Below are 6,000 nucleotides of genomic sequence, written 5' to 3' on the forward strand. Positions count from 1 at the left end.
CTTAGATTTAAGTTTTGATACTTGTTTGATTTAGTTTCCTTTACTTTTCCTTGTTTAATTGCCTTATTTCTCTTAGTTTCTCTTGTTACTTTCTCATTTGTGCCTCTTTTAGTTTCATGACTCTTGTTAAATTTGATTTCTATTAATGCAATTTGATGTTTCTGTGTTTATTGTTGCTTAATTGGGTTGTTATTATTATTTTCTTGAAAATTGATAGTCATAGATTTTACTAATTCTTGCAATTTACCATGCTTTTTCTTTTAAGCACACCAAGTGTTTGATAAAATGCTTGGGTTAGTTTTTTAGTAGAATTTTATATTCTTGGTTTGGGTTGGTAACTTGGGTGACCTTGAGTTACTAATGTCCAAGTTGGTTGATAACTAGGAGATTTTAATTACTCTTGTTTCTGTTGACGCTAGTCTTTTGTTAATTCAATTGGTAAGTTGATTAGGATTTATAAATTATGATTAATTAAGCTCGATTGACTTTCCTCCGATATAGAGGTTGACGAATTGGGTTCGCTCTTTGCAATTATCATGTTGTAGTTAGTAACAAGAAAAGTAATCCTTAACCATCAACCCTTGTTAGGATCTTTTTACGCTTGAATTTTCTTTCCATTGCTTTAATTTCTTTGAGTTTAATTCCTCGCATGCTTCTTTACTTTCTTGCAATTTAATTTCTTGTTAATTGCTATCACAATCCCGATATTCTCGTAGCCGATAACAAGCATATCTCACTGCGACTCTTTTGAGAGACGACCCGAGATCTAATACTCTCGGTATTTTTATTGGTTTGCACTTGTGATAAACAAAATTAAACTTTGATCGATAGCTAACTGTCAGTTTGGAACTATACTTCGACGTGAGCGTATTTTCTGTGAGAAATTTCTAGACCGAAGTTTGGCTCTCCATCAAATTTTTGGCGCCGTTGCCAGGGGAGTTGTAATGTATGCTTGTTATTGGTTATTGTTCATATGTAAATATTGTATATAGCTTGTTTTTTATTGTTTGCTTGCTTTTGCTAGTTTTAGGAGTTTGTTTCTCTTTGTTTCTTAGTATCTTGCGCTTTTATTTTCTCTTTCCTTTATGAATTCTCATCCCTTTGGCTATGAATTTGGTTACAACTATATTGCAGAAAACGAGAGCTTCAATGATGGATTACATTATGGGAATGGAAATCAAGTTAGGGAGGGACCACATGCTTATAGTCAACGATCATGGCAACAACCTCCTCCGCTATATTATGATCACAATCCATCCGCTAATGTGTACCAACCTAATGGATATGGTGGACCTCCTTGTGAGTGTCAACCACAACCACCATATGCATATGAATCCCCTCCTCAACATAACCCTCAATCGCCATACTCACAAGACCAATACCACCAAACACCTCCATATGATCCTAACCCATACCCACTATACCAACAATCATATGAACCATACTTAGAGCCACCATCATTTTGACACCAATACTCGTAAGAACCATCACTTTCATATATACCATCTTAATACTCTTACCAATATGAACCACCTTCCACCTATGACACCTTTCTCCCAAACAATAATCCCTCATCTTTCCCACCACAATCTTCAATGAAGAAGAGCTAGAAACCATGATGCTTGCCATAACTGAAGCCGTTCACCACTTAGTCTCCCTACATTCATGTGATCAAAGCACTCCCGTTGACGAACGTGGATGATCAACCAAAGGGCATAGTGAGGAGAAGAAGTTGGAGTTTCAAAGGGAAGAAAAAGAGTTGAAGCAAGAGTCGCAACAAGAGGAGGGAATTGAGATCATTGGTATTGAAAAAGTGGTTGGAGAATTGAAGAAAATTGATCAGGAAGTGGATTCCATCATTAATAATTTTTGTCCACACTGATCAGTCTCCTCGATGATCTTGTTGAGCCTTCCCTTATTGAATTCAAAATGGGTGTTGATGTAGATTTTGCGCAACCTCCGATGTATGACTTGAGTGATGGGGAAGAGGTAGAAGAAGTTGGTGAGAAAGAATTTGAATTTGAAGGAGCTTGGCAAGAGGTGGAGATTGAAGAATCTTGTCAAGTGGTGGAAGCCCTTCAAAGAGGACAGACGGGAGTGGAAATTGCTTTGTCAAGGCCGTTAGAAACATCTCATCCTAAGTCGCCATCACCCCTTATGTCATTCAAGTGGGTAAAATTCATATCCCTTAGCTTTCTTATTCCACTTGAATATGGTTTGCTTGAGACGGATGGTCAACTTAGGGCTCTTTGTGGAGTGAAGCATAAAAGAGAGATGATTAGTGGTTGGCGTTGTAAATCAAGGCTCATTAAGGTAGAATCTTCAAGGTTTAAGTGCAAAGATTGGTATAGTTCTTAATTGATTGGGTCTAGGAGGATGTTTAGGTACTTGTATGAGAATATAGATTGCTTACCACCTAGATGAAATCATGACGATGAATTAGAAGATGGGTGTAAGAACAAGATTTGGGATTCTGACATACAAGAAGACCAATTTTGGGAGTTCCTAGCTTGTTTGGAACTTCATCAAAGTTTGGTGCTATTAACTTGGAACTTTGGAGTTTATTGGAAGTCCAAACATTGGTGGAAGTTCAAGGATGAGTTCAAACATAAGCTGCCATGACAAGGAGCTCGCTAAAATGTCCAACTTAAGGACTATAACTAAAAGTGGTAGGTGGGAGACACCCCACCATGGTAAAACTTTCCAAACTTTCCTTCTTTATATCATTCTTATATATTTTTCTTAGATGTTAGCTTTCTTGGATATATTTGTGTTTTACATTGCATATATAAATAGTTAACAATCTTGTTGAGAATTATATTTTCGTTTTGACTTGCATGTTTAAAGAGTTAGAAATAGTTTTAGAAGTTAAAGATTTTGTTAATTTTGGAGTTTGCCTTATTTTTAAAATGTAAATAGTTTGGTTTAGTTTGGAATTCCATTGTATGCCTTTAGAAAGTCTTGTTTATGTTTAAGTCTTATTAAAAAAAAAAAGAAGAGAAGCATTCGTGCATACGCATGCCCAATGATGCATGCACAATCCCTAATTTTTGCCAAGCTGCATACACGCCATTGTCCACGTACGCGAAACCTCAAGATAGAGGAGATTGCCCGCGTTGCATGTCTGGATCTCGCGTACGCAACCTTAAATTTTTTCTTAGTCGTGTACGCAACCCGTCTGGCGTACGCGACATAAGTGGACAGAGGGTTTCGCTTGCATCGCGTGCATATATCTCGCATATGCAAGCCCTTAGAGAGAGAGAGAGAGAGAGAGAGAGAGAGAGAGAGAGAGAGAGAGAGAGAAATTCAGGGTGTTTTCTGAACTTGGGAACAAGAGTCGAATAGATGAGGAATGTGTGAGGAACGCAGCCATGGCAAAGAATGATAATCGGGAATCCCACCAAAGAGATCACCATTAGAACTTCACACCAAGGAGTCAAAAATTCAAGAGAACTGAGAACTACCGACCCAATAGGCAGCATAAAAAAAAGCAAGGTATGTGTTACCGGTACGGATCACCCGGGCATCTAGTTAAGGACTGTCCTAGTCCACGTGGTGGAAACTCATGATGCAGATCGATCACAATCACCAGGTTAAGGTAATTGAAATAATTGAATTTAAGGAGCAATGTATCATTCTAGGATACCATGATTACTCATAGCCTAAGATAGGGAAGAAAGACCTAGCAATGAAATGTCAAACCTAGTATTGGACTTAAAACCAAACTAAATTATTTCGAGTAGGGTATTATCATTAAAACTTGCAGAGTTTAGTGAAGTTTTGGTTGGTGTTGGATGAATGATCAAGACTCTTAATGATAAGCGAATCAGAGGCATAGGGCGATAGTTTATCCACGTAGGAGGGCCCAAGGTGACGGTAGGTCACAACAAGAAGGAGGTAGGCTAAAACTGATACCTGAATTTTATTTGCGCTATAGGAAGTGAGACATCAAACTTATCCATACTTAAGATAAACCAGAATTGTAGGTGTCAAACTTAACAACCCAAAACTGCGAGGAAGGGGCATGACACGGATTTATCTTTTAGCTGTGAATTACTCAGGTGGCAAGAGTGAGTGAATAGCGATAAAGATTAGAGTCGAGGACCGAATCATTCATGGTTACCTTGTGTACCATAACACCGTTAAAATCGGCAGAGTTTAGAAAGTCAGATGAGATAGGTGATAGAAACAAAGTCCATTCAATTAAGCGCTCCCCGTGTGAAATATCGGTGATGTCAAAGGAAGAGTAAGATAACAATAGAAAGACTTTCGATAATCAACTTACTACAGTTCAATCTAAAAGCTAATTACAATATCACCTTTGTCAAATCGTCCGTGTACCATGGTTACATCACAAGTCAGCATCCCAAGCATTCCCATACTCATTACTCAAGCTTATTTCAACACCATCATTGACTATTTGGTATCCCTCTTGATCCTACTTCCTAATTCATAGTTTTGTTTACGTTTGGAAGCCCTTTTGACACTTAGAGTTGATAATTTTTTTAAATTACTGGACTCCTCTATGCTTTAACTACACATTTCAACTTAAATACAACCGTGTGCTTGTTCACGACTCACACACAGCCAGCTTTCAACACTATCAATCACGAATTCAACTCTTACAATGCCATCAAACGAACTAGAACCGATCTTACCACAAGCCTACCCGCTAATTTCCAACCTTATCAGCTCTCGTCAATTAGCCATACAAGATAAATATAAACAACCCGCGAGTACCCGATAAGTTGTGCAGCACTCGTAATGAATTGGCCATCTTTCCAAATTTTTACTCCTTACTTGCATGAACCTTGTCTAGACATACTTACGTCAATTCTGAACTTGAGAAATTTGTTGTGAGTGGAATTGCTCACCTTTGCAATGTGTATTTTTTAGAATTCAGTTGAGACTTACTTGACTCGAAATTCCTTGATTTTCTCTTTCACAATTTTAAGATCGAATTCCTCTCTTACTATGCATCCTGATTTTCTTCCTGTACATTTTGTTTATCATTTTAAGACTTAGTACGATCCTCATACCAGATGTCCTTTTTCATTACTTATGAATACCGTTTGTGCAATGTGAACGTCTTTCAGCTTAATGACCCTCTGAAGTTGCCTCGAACTTGGTAAACATCTTGTATAGTTCTTAAAACAAATAGCCATCAAGGGGATAACTCATTAAGAGTAAAACTAATAAATAGGAAGATGGAATGTGTAGTATACCCCAACGAGAAAAGGTTTGGAGTTTTAAATTTTTCTGACCATATTGTCTATGGTTAAAACGATACTTTAAGATGCACCAATTATCCGGATGCCCGAAAGGAGAGAGTGACCTTTGTACCAAAATTCATCATGCCTGGACCTAATGACACACTACCCATGGACTTAGAACGAGGATGGATGCAACATCATGATGCTGTGACGACGCCCCAGTATAGAAGCTTTTAGCAATGATTGAAGGATTTAATACCATTAGGTAATTGTGAACCGAATGAAAAAAATCCATCTATCTTTCGCTTATCGGAGGAAACATGACAAGATTATACATTAAGATGGCGTGGTATGTTAGTCACTCGGGTATCGACCTGATCCCGGAAGATTTGTCACCTAGGTCCCAAATTAATAACAGAAACAACGGAGAAGAGATCAGTGAATTCAAACTAAGATTCTATCTACGCGATGCTAACCAAAGAATTAGGTAAAGAGAGAGTGAAGACCTAGATAGTTAAAAAGGGGATGTTGCGCTTTCTTGGAAGTTATCTCGACAAAATTAGGAATGGTGAGTAGTTAAGACTAGGTGATTAAGACCGGAAAATATTGAATTTGAAATAAGATCACTACCCACACCTCTTTTCGAGTAACTGAATCTGAATTTTGAGGACAAAATTCTTAATTTGGTGGGTAAGATGTAAACCCCAGAAAATTAGAAAATAATTAGTCAATAAATTAATTTTTAATAAAGAAAACTAGAAATATGAATATTAGATTAAATTAGGAT

Source organism: Arachis ipaensis, chromosome B3, assembly GCF_059453495.1.
Source record: "Arachis ipaensis isolate K30076 ecotype BB chromosome B3, ASM5945349v1, whole genome shotgun sequence".
Taxonomy (NCBI): Eukaryota; Viridiplantae; Streptophyta; class Magnoliopsida; order Fabales; family Fabaceae; genus Arachis; species Arachis ipaensis.